The sequence below is a fragment of the Bos indicus genome, chromosome 7 (assembly GCF_029378745.1).
Source record: "Bos indicus isolate NIAB-ARS_2022 breed Sahiwal x Tharparkar chromosome 7, NIAB-ARS_B.indTharparkar_mat_pri_1.0, whole genome shotgun sequence".
In the NCBI taxonomy this organism is placed as follows: Eukaryota; Metazoa; Chordata; class Mammalia; order Artiodactyla; family Bovidae; genus Bos; species Bos indicus.
Window position 1 is genome coordinate 12,707,822 of NC_091766.1, and position 15,966 is coordinate 12,723,787.

Here is a 15,966-nt window from a genome sequence, read left to right on the forward strand (position 1 = left end):
GATTGGACAGTTCTCAAAGCCGCACCTCCTAGTACTTGAGTGACAGCTGGACAGAAGGACTTGTGTCTCTAGGGAACTAGCTTCCTCCGACAACCCCCAAGAGGCGCCCAGACCCGCGCTGAGGGCAGTGGGTGGAGCAGAGAACTGACCCAGCCCGACGCGGTTACTCGGAAACAAGTTTTTGCAAGCCTGGAGCGGCCTATCTCGTATTCGCCCAGCTCTTTGTGCACACGTGAAGGCGGGGAATTTCTCATTGAGTTTCCAAAAAACAGAGCATGAGGTTGACATGGCTCTTCTTTTGCTCTGTGCATCCCCTACCAGGACACCTGGTACACCTACCAGTACACCTACTCACATGATGGCTCCTCCCTCTACATCTTAGAGCCCAGACACTGAGTTGCCCCAGGCTATTGATTGTTCTACTCTTTCGATCAGAGTATCTCCACTTGCATACTTCATCAAAGGGGTGTTGAGGGGTGTATGCCTCTGCTGGTTTCCTTGACAACTGATGAGCCAATTTGAGGTCAATTTTTCTCTATAGCTGGTTGCTGCTGCTGCTAAGTCTCTTCAGTCGTGTGCGACTCTGTGCGACCTCATAGATGGCAGCCCATCCGGCTCCACCGTCCCTGGGATACTCCAGGCAGGAACACTGGAGTGGGTTGCCATTTCCTTCTCCAATGCGTGAAAGTGAAAAGTGAAAGTGAAGTCGCTCAGTCGTGTCCGACTCTTAGCGACCCCATGGACTGCAGCCTACCAGGCTCCTCCATCCATGGGATTTTTCCAGGCAAGAGTACTGGAATGGGGTGCCATTGCCTTCTCTGCTATAGCTGGTTATTCCCACCCAATTTTCTGTATAACTTTTCCTGCCTGACATCTGACCCTTTTGCTTCAGATGTGTAAGATAAGCATTGATGCCTCTGTCGCTGAATCCAGACTCTTTCTTCGGTCTTGGCAATTACTGAGCTTTTGAACCTGCAGGGTGCAGTCCAACACCCCAACACAGGGCCACACTGTAACAAAAGGGTCTTACTGTTGCAGAGAGAAGCCAGTTCTGACTCCATGTTCGAACTGTTTCTTTGACGTGCTTTTTGTTGCTTTTATTATTACAACCATACAGAATAGCCTGCCTCAGAGGACCCTGCACCTCTACCTGTTAAACTAAAGGATCTTAGTTTTTATGTCTTAGAGACATAATCTGACCCTCCACACCTGTGAATAATTACAACAAAAAGAAGAGTTTAACACACGCTTCCAAACGCTGGCCCTTCCTGGAGATGTTTTACTGAAGACTGAATACCCTTTTTACTTTACTTCCTCATTGCATGTCCCTCTTGTTCTGCCTTTTGACTTCAATTCCTCATTGCTTCTCTCTGTCTGACTCTATAAAAGAACCTGGCATCCAGACCCTGGACAAGATACTTTCAGACATTAGTCTGCTATCTTCTTGGTCAGCCAGCTTTCCCAATAAAGTCATATTCCTTGCTTGAACACCTTGTCTCTCAGATTCATTGGCCTGTCATGTGGCGAACAGAGCGAGCTTGGACTCTGTAACATTATGTCCTCTAGGGGTCAAGGTGTTAAGGGTGAATTTAAGGCATTTTCTTGATCACCAAAGCAGAGAGCTTTAAGTACAGTGAAGTTTTATTTAAGCAAGAGGGAGAGCAGGTAGGCATGTGGGGAGCTGCTGTTCTGGGTTTCTTTTGAAGCTGGTTATGAGAGGCATATAAATGAAGGGATGGACTATGTCAGGCGAGTGTATGCTCCTCAGTTCTGTCTCATCACAACAAAGATTTGGAGTGACGGACATTAAAGCCCTTGGTGCGTCATAGCTCCCAGGTCTTGGACAAACCATGTTATAGCTCTTAGACAAATCAGTGTTACAGCTCTATTTTATTTAGAAGATAGCGGGAGAATCTACCCTCGAAGCGTGAGAGCATGCCAACCCAAAGACTCAAAGAGAGTGGAGGAGTGTGCCAACGAGTGAGGTGGGGGGTGGGGGTGGGAGGTGGGGGGTGGTGAAAGAGAGAGAGCAAGGTAAAAAGCACACACATGCGGTGGGGAGAGAGAGAAAAGGGCTTTGGCTCCTCCTTTTATATGTTTTTTCCTCCCCCTGGGCCTGCCCTATGTAAATTGGGTTAGCCAGGAGTGCTGTTTGTTCTACCTGAGGTCCTTACTCCAGTCCTTGGACCTTCCTTTGACCTTCCTTTGTTCTATTTTCGTGGGCTTTTCCCTTTCTTGTCTTTTAGCCACGGCCATTTTGGACTCCTGTTTCCTATTCTAACTACCTACAGACTATTAAGCAGCAGCAGCAGCAACAGACTATTTACTGGGGAAGGAGGAGTTTGGGGGTCATCTTCCTTGATTTTCATCCCAGCTCCACAGTCTCGAGGGGAGAAGGGATTTTCATCCTCATTTAGCTTAGATCAGAAGTGTCTGGGTGTTGCAGAAACCAGTACTTGAGAAACCAAGCACCACACTCGGACAGTTGGAGAACTCAGGTTTATTATGCCAAAGGGCCCAGAGGAGTTAACACTCTAAGCTTTGAGCCCTGAACGAAGAGGTTACAGAGTTCTTATAGACAGACTATAGTGGGCAACACTAGCTGCTAATAGGCTGGTTTAAACTAAGGGGTTTCGAGTGAATGGGAACAGCAGTCAAGATGGGGAGGGGGATGCATGATTAAGCAGGTTCGCAGGGGCTGGGCAATTGCAAAGAGTAGGACAACGGTGAGATCAGCTCCAGTTTCTAGTATCCTAAGTCCCCACTTTCTGAGACTACGTGACCTATGTGACCCAGACTTTGCAAGGGGCAAGCTGAGTTACAGAGGCAGAACGAGCAGGTTATGTAAAATTTTAACTTTTCCTCTTCATGGGGGCTTCCCTGGTGGCTCAGTGGTTAAAAAAAATATCCACCTGCCAATGTAGGGGACATGGGTTTAATCTGTGGTACTGTTGCAGGCAGGGGAACCCCTTCCAGGGCCCGAGAGTGGGGTCTTGTCTAACACTTGGAAATGAATTGTCCATGGAGACATTCATGCTGACAAAGCAAGAGACTTTATTGGGAAGGGGCACCCAAGTGGAGAGCAGCAGGATAAGGGAACCCAGGAGAACTGCTCTGCCACTGGCCCACAGTCTCAGGTTTTATGGTGATGGAATTAGCTTCCAGGTTGTGTTTGGCCAATCACTCTGACTCAGGATCCTTACTGGCAGCGCACTCTTGCTTAGCCAAGATGGTTGTCAGCAAGAATAATTCTGGGAGGTGGAAGGACATTTGGTGTTTCCTTTTGACCTTTCCCAAACTCTTCTGATTGGTGGTGGCTTCAGTTCAGTTCAGTTCAGTTCAGTCGCTCAGTCGTGTCTGACTCTTTGCGACCCCATGAATCGCAGCACACCAAGCCTCCCGGTCCATCACCAACTCCTGGAGTTCACGCAGACTCACATCCATCAAGTCAGTGATGCCATCCAGCCATCTCATCCTCTGTCGTCCCCTTCTCCTCCTGCCCACAATTCCTCCCAGCATCAGAATCTTTTCCAATGAGTCAACTCTTCACATGAGGTGGCCAAAGTACTGGAGTTTCAGCTTTAGCATCATTCCTTCCAAAGAAATCCCAGGGCTGATCTCCTTCAGAATGGACTGGTTGGATCTCCTTGCAGTCCAAGGGGCTCTCAAGAGTCTTCTCCAACACCACGGTTCAAAAGCATCAATTCTTCTGTGCTCAGCTTTCTTCACAGTCCAACTCTTACATTCATACATGACCACTGGAAAAACCATAGCCTTGACTAGACAGACCTTTGTTGGCAAAGTAATGTCTCTGGCTTTTGAATATGCTATCTAGGTTGGTCATAACTTTTCTTCCAAGGAGTAAGCGTCTTTTAATTTCATGGCTGCAGTCACCATCTGTAGTGATTTTGGAGCCCCCCAAAATAAAGTCTGACACTGTTTCCACTGTTTCCCCATCTATTTGCCATGAAGTAATGGGACCAGATGCCATGATCTTCGTTTTCTGAATGTTGAGTTTTAAGCCAACTTTTTTACTCTCCTCTTTCACCTTCATCAAGAGGCTTTTTAGTTCCTCTTCACTTTCTGCCATAAGGGTGGCATCATCTGCATATCTGAGGTTATTGATATTTCTCCCGTCAATCTTGATTCCAGCTTGTGCTTCTTCCAGCCCAATGTTTCTCATGATGTACTCTGCATATAAGTTAAATAAGCAGGGTGACAATATAGAGCCTTGACGTACTCCTTTTCCTATTTGGAATCAGTCTGTTGTTCCATGTCCAGTTCTAACTGTTGCTTCCTGACCCACATACAAATTTCTTACTAGATCTATATTCCTTCCCAGGCCCTTCTGTCATAACATAACTCACGTTATAACATAACTCAGGTTACTACAGTACCTGGCCAGGTTGGGTGGTTTCAGTCAGTGTGCTTCCCCTAAAAGTCCGGGAAGACCCACATGCTATGGGACAACTAAGCCTAAGAGAAACTACTGCAGTGAGAAACCCACGCACTGCAACTAGAGAGTGGCCCCTGCTCACTGCAGCAAGAGAAAGCAAAAGCATGTGCACAGCAATGAAGATTCAGCGTAGCCAAAAATAAGTAAATCTTTTTAAAAAATCTGTTTTATTTGTGGGGCGGGGACAGAATCACTGGACTATGTAAGTCAGATGAGGTTCGTGGCTTTTATTCCTCACCTTTGGTCTGATCAAAAACCTGAAGGGTCAGTGTGTTGTCTCACTGCTCGTTCCCCAATCAGATAAGGTTCAGGAAAATTAGTTTTCCTTGAGGAAAGGCCTAAGTTGTAGAGAAGGGAATGCTTTGTGTGTATATCAGAATGTATCCCCCACACACCATTTCCGGCATGGAGCGGGAGGCCATTGTTCTCACTCTTCACAGTGAGAACCTGCTTGGGCTCCTGGAGGAAAAATTAATAAATTTGGGGAGGCTCCAGAGGACTGGCTCCTCGTAGAGCTTTTAAATGTCAAGTTAATCTGTACTGTGTATCCAGCAAGTCTTCTATCATACTTTGTGTGTTCCTAGAAGTTGCTCGCTCCCATAGCTTCTGCTTTCAGTGATTTGCTATAGTCAGCTAACTCTTTTGTTTGGAGGGAATTGGTTTACCATATAACCTCAAATATCTTATGGAGGGAATTCCCTGGTGGTCCAGTGGTTAGGGTCCAATGGTTAGGCTCCACACTTCCACTGCTGAGGCCACAGGTTTTATCCCTATTTGGGGAACTAAGACTCTGTACGTGAACAGCGTGGCAAAATAAATAAATAAAAAACATTAGAGCCACTAGGTGGTTATGGATTACATGCACTCACAGCCAAATTTAATACCGTTAGATCTCAGGCATAAGTATGTGGTCAGAAAGTCCAGTAGGTATGTTGCCCCAGCAGTGAAATGAGCCTCTGCAGATTGATGTTAATATGTGAAGAGTAAGAGTGGCATTGATTTGTACTTGCATATTGCAGGCTTCCTCGATGGCTCAGTGGGTAAAGAATCTGCCTGCAATGCAGGAGACACAGGTTTTATCCCTAGGTTGAGAAGATGCCCTGGAGGAGGAAGATGGTAACCCATTCCAGTATTCTTGCCTGAAAAACCTTATAGACAGAGGAGCCTGGTGGGCTACAATCCATGGGGTCACAAAGAGTCGAACATGACTGAGCAACTAATATACTGTAAGGCAAGTTAACTTTATAGAGTTCTTTATGCCTGAGGAGGAAACCTTGAATAAAGAGTTGTTGTTATTGGTAGAATCAGACAGGTATATTGTGGGCAATAGCCAAAGGATCTCTAACAGTGGAATTGATGCTTTTGAACTGTGGTGCTGGAGAAGACTTTTTAGAGTCCCTTGGATTGCAAAGAGATCAAACCAGTCAATTCTAAAAGAAATCAGTCCTGAATATTCATTGGAAGGACTGTTGCTGAAGCTCCAGTGCTTTGGCCACCTGATGCGAAGAGCCAACTCGTTAGAAAAGACCTTGATGCTGGGAAAGATTGAAGGCAGGTGAAGGGGATGATAGAGGATGAGATGGCTGGATGGCATCACCGACTCAATGGACATGAGTTTGAGCAAACTCTGGGAGATGGTAAAGGACAGGGAAGCCTGGCATTCTGCAGTCCATGGGGTTACAAAGAGTTGGACACGACTGAGCAACTGAACTGACTGACTGATGTGTTTGTTTAGCTGTGCTGAATATTAGTTGTGGCACGTGGGATCTCTCTCTTAGACTAGGGATTAAACCCGGGTCCCCTGCATTGAGAGCACAGAGTCTTACCACTGGACCACCAGGGAAGTCCTGAGTTTGATTCTTGGCAAGGAAATTCTCTGCTAGCATGATTGATTAGTTTGACTAATCCATCTGATTCCTGGGTCGTCTGTCATCCCAGAAGGCCTGTTTGCTCTAGAGACAAAATGCAGTGTCTTTGCAGTGGACCCCATCAGGTGCAGTGGCAGCACGCTGTATGTGAACACTCTGGTCAGCCGTGTGATCCCAAGTGACTCCCAAAATCGCCAGTGTGTCTAGAAAAGAAATGACCTACTCCAGAACAGATAGCATCCATCATAGGAGAGGTCAACACACTTCCTCCTCTAGGTGGGATATACCAGAAGCACCGTGTTTGGCTCTATTCTATAAATACCAATATATATTCAAAGAGAAGGCCTCTAGTTAGAAAGCTTGAGAGATCCTGCATTTATGACCCAATGCCAAATGGAAAGCTGACTTTAAGGGATCATCAACTCAGACACTGGGAAGTGGAAGGTCCTCCATTACAAATAAACTGTCAGTTGCCAGCAGTGGCATCAGTAACTGTGTTCAGTAACAGCTGAGAATAGTTTCTGGCATAAGAATGCTTTGGATAGTACTTCTCTGCTGGCTTGGTGGTAAAGAATCTGTCTGCCTCCAATTCAGGCGATGGGTTCGATCCCTGGTCCAGGAAGACCCTATATGCTGCAGAGCAACTAAGCCCATGTGCCACAATTATTGAGCCTGTGTTCCAGAGCCTGGAAACCACAACTACTGAAGCCCGTGCATCGTAAAGCCCATGCTCTGAAACAAGAGAAGCCACTGCAATGAGAAGCTGGTGCAACACAATTACAGTAGCCCCCAGGTCGCTGCAACTAGAGAAAGCCTGCATGCAGCAGCAACGACCCGGCACAGCCAAAATAATTTAAAAAAATATAGCCACAAAAACGGAGTTTCCCCAGGGTGGAAAACAACAGGGAAAGAAAGAGCTGCTGTAACTGGGAGTACAAGGGGTCCCCCAGAGGAAGACACAGCTCAACAGCTCTGCCTTAACCATGGCCTCCCCTCCCTCCCTCAGGTGGGCAGGAGTCCCTGTCCCCCACCCGTTTTCCCTGTAGGTAAGTGTCATCAAGAATCTGTAAGTTGCTTCAAGTGTGATAACATGGCTCATTCAGGACTCCCTCCCTCTCCATTATCCTTCTAGTTTCCACACACTGGATCAGTCTGAGGAGCTCCCTGGGACCGGGCAGTGGAGGAGCAGCTTGGTGCCCTGACCACCCAGTGTCTTGCTCTGGCAACGGGAAGCCACCCTTGTCCTTGTCCCAAGGTTATGAGACTTTGTCCTTTGCTTTGATGTCACATGATTGGAATAGGGTCCCAAAGCCCATGTGATTACTTCCCCAACGTCATTTTCTGGTATCTGCAGGATCCTTCTTCTTGCAGGTAGGGGAAGAGGGCTCCAGGGCTGGCCAGGAACATTTCCTGAAGGAAAGTGGGAGCTTCTGATTCTAAGGCCCTGGTCTAGGTCTCTCTCCCAAACCCCAACCCTAAGGGTCAGGCCTTGGGCCAAATCTGCCATAGTGGGGGTGGGGGTGGGGTTCTGCTAAATTTTCTGACTAAACAAGCAGTAAAAGGTTCTAGGCTGACACTGTTTTGAGGACCCTTTCTGCTCTCCTTTGGGTCTCCTTGTCTCCAGGTGCAGGAAGAACCAGCACCACCTTCCTTCCTCTCAGGCTTGTCCACGTGTCCTGAGGGACTCATGACCAGAGCCCAGGATGGCCTGGTGGGAAGGTTTCTGCTGCTCCTGCATGAAGCCTGGCTCCACAGGCCTCATTCTCACCAGAACCCTGCAGTTCCTCGCTAGAAATGCTGCACCCCCCAATCACCCCCTCCTCCCTTTTCTGTAGAGGCAAATAAGTCTAAGCAGGGTTCATCTGTGTGCATCAGAGCCAGTCTGAAGTCATTATGTGCTTTCTGGTCTCCAGTGTCAGTGTGTTAGGAGCAAGAGATGATTGCAAAACTTGCTCCTTAGGGGTATCAGGCCAGACTCAACTTTGGAGGAGGGCAAGATTGAGAAGGAACCAGTTCACCACAGGATCTGTTTCAGGTTTCTTACCAGCCCTTCCTGTTTGAGGCTGGTTTTTGGGGATCAATAGGCCACCAGGTCTGGTAATGCCAGTTCAGTCTAGTGTCTGCCTGCTGGTAACTACAGCCAAACCCCAGGGTGGTTGGCTGGAGGGTCCAAGGTGTCTTGGAGCTGGTGGGTAGGGCTGAAGTCTAAGGGGTCCTGGAGTTAATGCTAGATCACTGGTGGGTAGAGCCAGATCCTGGGGTCTTTCACTGCTGTAAGCTGGGGGTCTCAGAGCTGGTGTCAGCCCACTGGTGAACAGGGCTTATTTCTGTCACAGATGGCTACAAGGCCTGTGGGTGTTAGTCACTCAGTTGTGTCTGACTTTGTGACCCCATGGACTGTAGCCCACCATGCTCCTCTGTCCATGGAATTCTCCAGGCAAAAACACTGAAATGGGTTGCCCTTCCCTTCTCCAGGGTATTTTCCCAACACAGAAGATCAAACCTGGGTCTTCCACATTGCAGGCTAATTTCTTACTGTTTGAGCCACTGGGGAAGCCCAAAAAGGTCGAGGGTATCCCAAAGCTGATATTGCCCCACTGGTAATGGGGGTTGGGCCCCGACAACTGGCTGTGGTGCTACAGGGGCCCCAGGACAATTGGGGGCTCAAAATGTCTTCAGGCAGCTGGTCATATGGTGCATGAGGCTGTGACCTTGCCTGGTTAGCTGCCTGGCCTGAGGCATCCCAATACTGGTGCCAACAGGCTGATGAGTAGCACAGGTCTCTCACACTAATAAACTAGAAGGACCAGCACCATTGTCCTTGTGGTAGAACGAGCTTTCCAAAATGGCTGTCATCAGTGTCTGTGTCCCAAGGATAAGCATCAGTTGCCTCCTGTTTCTCCAACAGTCTCCAAAATTAGCAGATGGGTCAGACTTATGCCCCTTTCAAATTACCACTTTTCCCCTGAGCATGTGAGATTTTATGTGCACCCCTTAAGAATGAGTCTCTTAATTCTTCCCTACAGCCCCCTTACTCTCCTGTAAGTAAGCCCTGCAGTCTTCAAAGCCAAATGTTTTGGGGGCTCATCTACTCAGTGCAGGACACTAGGCTTGGGACTAAGATGGGGGCAGGGGTTGGACCCCCTTGCTCCTTGGGACAACTTCTGCAATTATGACTATCCTCCTGTTGTGGGTCATGGGTCTTGACTATAACTTTTATTTACCCTTCCTACTGGTCTCACTGTGGGTCCTTCTTCCTCTCTTCACCTGTAGATCTTTTCTGCTAGTGTTCAGGTCTTTCTCATCAATAGTTGTTTGGCAAATAGTTGTAATTTTTCAGCGATCAATGCAAAGAAATAGAGGAAAACAACAGAATGGGAAAGACTAGAGAGCTCTTCAAGAAAATCAGAGATACCAAAGGACCATTTCATGCAAAGAGAGCTCGATAAAGGACAGAGATGGTATGGACCTAACAGAAGCAGAAGATATTAAGAAGAGGTGGCAAGAATACACAGAAGAACTGTACAAAAAAGATCTTCATGACCCAGATAATCACGATGGTGTCATCACTGACCTAGAGCCAGACATCCTGGAATGTGAAGTCAAGTGGGCCTTAGAAAGCGTCACTACAAACAAAGCTAGTGGAGGTGATGGAATTCCAGTGGAGCTATTCCAAATCCTGAAAGATGATATGTGAAAGTGCTGCACTCAATATGCCAGCAAATTTGGAAAACTCAGCAGTGGCCACAGGACTGGAAAAGGTCAGTTTTCATTCCAATCCCAAAGAAAGGCAATGCCAAAGAATGCTCAAACTACCACACAATTGCACTCATCTCATACGCTAGTAAAGTAATGCTCAAAATTCTCCAAGCCAGGCTTCAGCAATACGTGAACCGTGAACTTCCAGATGTTCAAGCTGGTTTTAGAAAAGGCAGAGGAACCAGAGATCAAATTGCCAACATCCGCTGGATCATGGAAAAAGCAAGAATGTTCCAGAAAAATATCTCTTTCTGCTTTATTGACTATGCCACAGCCTTTGACTGTGTGGATCACAATAAACTGTGGAAAATTCTGAAAGAGATGGGAATACCAGACCACCTGATCTGCCTCTTGAGAAATTTGTATGCAGGTCAGGAAGCAACAGTTAGAACTGGACATGGAACAACAGACTGGTTCCAAATAGGAAAAGGAGTTATGTCAAGGCTGTATATTGTCACCCTGCTTATTTAACTTATATGCAGAGTACATCATGAGAAACCCTGGACTGGAAGAAACACAAACTGGAATCAAGATTGCCGGGAGAAATATCAATAACCTCAGATATGCAGATGACACCACCCTTATGGCAGAAAGTGAAGAGGAACTCAAAAGCCTCTTGATGAAAGTGAAAGTGGAGAGTGAAAAACTTGGCTTAAAGCTCAACATTCAGAAAACGAAGATCATGGCATCCAGTCCCACCACTTCCTGGGAAATAGATGGGGAAACAGTGGAAACAGTGTCAGACTTTATTTTGGGGGGCTCCAAAATCACTACAGATGGTGATTGCAGCCATGAAATTAAAAGACGCTTACTCCTTGGAAGGAAAGTTATGACCAACCTAGATAGCATATTCAAAAGCAGAGACATTACTTTGCCAACAAAGGTTCATCTAGTCAAGGCTATGGTTTTTCCTGTGGTCATGTATGGATGTGAGAGTTGGACTGTGAAGAAGGCTGAGTGCAGAAGAATTGATGCCTTTGAACTGCGGTGTTGGAGAAGACTCTTGAGAGTCCCTTGGACTGCAAGGACATTCAACCAGTCCATTCTGAAGGAGATCAGCCCTGGGATTTCTTTGGAAGGAATGATGCTAAAGCTGAAACTCCAGTACTTTGGCCACCTCATGCGAAGAGTTGACTCATTGGAAAAGACTCTGATGCTGGGAGGGATTGGGGGCAGGAGGAGAAGGGGATGACAGAGGATAAGATGGCTGGATGGCATCACTGACTCGATGGATGTGAGTCTCAGTGAACTCCGGGACTTGGTGATGGACAGGGAGGCCTGGCGTGCTGCAATTCAATGGGGTCGCAAAGAGTCGGACACGACTGAGTGACTGATCTGATCTGATGGGAGAAGGTGAGCTCAGGGTCTTCCTGCTCTATCATCTTGGACTCTTCAGTTTTCAGGATATTCTTGACTGGCAGAGCAAAAAATGAGGAAATTAGGCTTGAAGCAAATGCCTGTAAAAGCCCTATGCTTCTTGTCTCTTTCCATACAGGTGGCTCCAAATCTACCTAATACTATTTCACTTTGCATTTCAAGTTACCTGTCTATTCAGGTTTGGTGAATTCTAACATGGGACCATAAAAGCAACAGAGTCTAGAGACTGTAGTTCACATTACTCACATTGACAAAACAGTTAAAAAGAGTCATCTCCAACTCTAGATTTTATTGTCATCACACAGGTCTCTCAATATTCCAGAGCCCAAATCCTAGCCAGAAGGAATGACGAATAACAAAGGACAAAAGATGAAAAGAATAATTCACATGAGACTACATGAGGAACTCTGCATACTTACAAATACATGCCCAACTCTTTATTACATTTCTGTTAGGAAGGAAATGGAACAAAGCTCTTAAGCCAATGAAAAATTTGAATATAATGTAAAAGGGATGTTGAGTACTTGCCACAAGAAACAAGTACCAAAATGTCATTTTTTTGTGTTCCCTTATTTACACAAAAATTACAAAATTATTTAAAAATGAAACCTACTTGTATATTAGAAATACACTTCAAATCACCCATGGATCAGAGTCTTAACAGTAAAAATAAAAAAATTTAACTGATAAAAGGTTAAATTACTTATTAAACTTAGGAATGACAGCCTAAAGAGTATCTACAGAATTATTTTACCTCAATATTTACTTGCAAAAATAAGTAGAATTCCATACTTCAGAGAATAACTTTAAGAGTATGCCACTGGTAGGGAAAATGTATGTTTAAAGTTTATAACATTTCCTCCATATTGTAACTTTGAGAGCATTCTACATGAATTTGCAGAGGCTTACCCATATTACTTACATTAACATGAGTTTTTTCCAGTGCAGTTTTCATATGATTATAAAGATATTTGTTTCAAATTAATAGTTTTACTTTTCATTTCAGTTATATGGTATCTATCCAGTGTACATTCTTACATGGTTTTAAGAATGTAAGGCAAATTAAGGTTTCCACATACTGTTTGCATTTAACAGAATTCTCTCTAGAGGGAGTTCTTTCCCAAGAATATGAGAGAAAATCCCCCAATTTCTCACATTTACATGATGTGCATCATCTTGCATTCTTAAAATGTCATGTGACAAAGGCATTCTAATATTCCTTATGTTCAGTTTGTTAAGAGTTCTTTCATGCATTTGAACATAACAGGAATTGCTGAAGGCTTTACCATATTTTTTTTGCATTCAAAGTAGTTCTCTACAGTGTGAATTCCTTTCTGTATTTAGAATGAACTGAGACAACTGAAAGTTCTCCTATATTTCTTACATTCATAGGCCTACTTTCCATTATGAATGGTCTCATGGTTTTGAAGAGAACTGGGACCACTGAAGGCTTTCCTATAATTTTTACATTCATGTGGTTTCTTACCACTGTGAGTTCTGACTTCATAATGAACTGAAAAAATTGAGGGCTTTCCTACATTTCTTAGATTATCCAGTGTGCCTCACCACATATCTTGAAAATTTGGTGATAGAACTAAAGGCTTTCCCACTTTCTTACATTCATAGGGTTACTCTCCAATATGAGTTCTTTCATGGTTTTGTAAAGAATGAACTCGACTGAAGGCTTTACTACAGTTCTTACATTCAAACGGCTTCTCTCCAGTGTGTGTTCTTTCATGGTTTTGTAATGAACTGGGACAACCGAAGGCTTTCCCATATTTCTTACACAAATAAGGTCTGACTCCAGTGTGCTTTATCATGTGTAAATGAAATTTTGAGGGAAAAGTGAAGGCTTTCCCACATTCCTTACATTCATAGGGTTTCTCTCCAGTATGAGTTCTTTCATAACTTCAAAGGGAACTGAAATAAATGATGGCTTTACTACATTGTTTACACTGATAGGATTTCTTCCCAGTATAACTCCTTTCGTGTTTTTACAGGAAACTGGGATAACTAAAGGCTTTACCACACTCCTTACATATATGAGGTTTCTCTCCAGTATGAATTCTTTCATGTTTTTGAAGGGACCTAGGAGTACTGGAGGCTTTATAATGTTCCTTACATTCAAAGGGTTTTTCTACACTGTGAATCCTTTCATGACTTTGAAAGTAACTGGAACAATCAAAGATTTTCCCACACTCCTTACATTTATAAGGTCTGTCTCTAGTGTGCTTCATTACATGTCTTTGAAATTTGGTGAGAGAACTGAAGGCTTTTCCACATTCCTTATATTCATAAGGTTTCTCTCCACTATGACTTCTTTCATGTTTTTGACAGGAATTTGGACTACTGAAGGCTTTACCACATTTTTTACATCCATAGGGCTCTTCTCCACTGGTCTCCTTTCATGGCTTTGAAAGGATCTGGAAAAACTGAAGGCTTTACTACATTGCTTACACGTACAGGGTTTCTCTCCACTATGACTTTCTTCATGTCTGTGAATGGAAGTAGGCCAATTGAAAGTTTTCCCACATTGTTTACATTTATAAGGCTTCTCTCCTGTGTGAGTCCTTACATGTATTTGAAATGAACTGGGAGTAACGAATGCTTTCTCACATTCTTTATATTTATAAGGTCCATCTCCAGAGTCTTATCATGTCTGCTCTAAGGCTTGAGAGAAAAATAAAGCCTTTTCCACACTCCTTATATTTGTAAGGTTTCTCTCCAGTACGATTTCTTTCATGTTTTTGAAGAGAACTGGAATAACTGAATGCTTTACTACATGTTTTACATGTGTAGAATTTCTCTCCATTGTGATTTCTTTCATGGTTTTGCAATCCTACAGGAGAAACAAAAGCTTTAACACATTACTTACATTCATAGGGTTTCTCTCCTGTGTGAGTCCTTTCATGTATTTGAAAAGTTTGAAGATATCTAAAGGTTTTCCACATTGTTTACATGGATAGGGTGTGGGGAGCGAGCTCCGCCCCTGGCAAAGGTCATGAGGAAGGAGGCTTGGCATACGCAAAGGCGGGATCAAGCCTCAGGAGTCTCCCTGGAAATTCTCGAGCAATCTACCCCCCAAACCAGAGTCTGCCTACTTTCTGCTTTGTGCCTTCACCTACACCTCTGACTTTACGGGGGGCTGTCCCCCACTACCTCTCTGAAAAGAGTTAGCTTACAGCTCCAGTTAATAATTCCTGGGTGTGACAGTGTTTCAACCTACAAACTCCCTTGGAAGTCCTCTAGCCTGCCTGAATAGGTTTTTCCGGCCACATGTGATTGCTCAGAGCCTCCAAACTGTGAGAGGCATGAGATGTTCTAAACTGTCTAAATACAGATTCCTTTGAGCAGTCAAAAGATTGATTAGAAATTGTATTGGTGAAGGGATTTTCACTTGTTGGGCCAATATTTGCTGCTAAGTCTCCATATCCCTTACCTGCTGTGTCCCTGGCAGTGTATTGATTAATATAATTGGTGGAAGTAGTAGCTTTAATGTTTGTAATCTGGGACCCTTGAGTTAATTCTTTTTCTTGTTATAGCCCACCACACCTTTGCTCTGTAGGAATGCAACTTTATCTAATGCTTTTTGGAGGCTGGCGCCTGACTTTAGAATAATCACCTTTAGAGAAAAAGGCCTCTGGGCCAGAAGATGATGCAAATCACCTAAACTTTTGCATATGATAAGTTTGCAGGAAGAAAGCCTGGCTTACTGCATGACTCTACCCCTTCCCCCATTATCCTCTATGCATAACTTAAGGTATAAAAACTACTTTGGAAAATAAAGTGCGGGCCTTGTTCACCTTGTTCACCGAAACTTGGTCTCACCATGTCGTTCTTTCTCTTACCTTCTGGCTGAATTATTCAGCCTCTTTTCTCCACTGAATTTCCTCACTGAGCTATCCTCATTCTATTACTCTTTATATCCTTAATTAAGGTTTAATTAAGCAATTGTTTCCTGATCCTCGCCGACGCCGTCCCCGCTTCGAATTCCCTGGATCCACCGGGGCTGGACCCCGGCAATAGGGTTTCTCTCCCATGTGGGTTTTTTCATGTATTTGTAGTGAAAATCTTAAAAAACTAAAGATTTTCCCATTTCCTTACATTTATAAGGCACATCTCCAGCATGCGTTATCATGTGGCTTCATAAGGTTGTAAGCTACTTAAAGAGTTTCCCACATTCCTTACATTTATAAGGAGTATCTTCTGTGTGGGTTATCATGTGTCTTTGAAAGGTTGTGAACCACATAAAGGATCTCCCACATTCTTTACATAGGGCTTTTCTCCTATATGAATCCTTTTATGGATTTGAAAGGAAGTGTGAAAACGAAATGCTTTCCCACATTTCTTACATTTATAGTTTTCCTGTCCATTGTATTTCATTTGTGTTTTTCAAAACACTGAAGATAACTGAAGGGTCTACTACATTCCTTACATTTATATGGCTTCTCTTCATATTTCTGGTACTCATCTAGTTTGTGTCCATTATGACGGCTGATATGCCTA

The 15,966-nt window shown here is 44.4% G+C and overlaps 1 protein-coding gene across 2 annotated transcripts in view; it reads right to left on the reverse strand.

Moving 5' to 3' along the window:
- Positions 1-2,485: 2,485 nt before the first annotated feature.
- LOC109561553 (zinc finger protein 709-like) overlaps positions 2,486-15,966 on the reverse strand; it is a 49,610-nt gene continuing 36,129 nt past the window's right edge. For both annotated transcript variants that reach the window (XR_011567511.1, XR_011567510.1), the window contains exon 4: positions 2,486-4,191. The gene's annotated coding sequence lies outside the window, so the exon portion shown is untranslated. The remainder of the gene's footprint in view (positions 4,192-15,966) is intronic.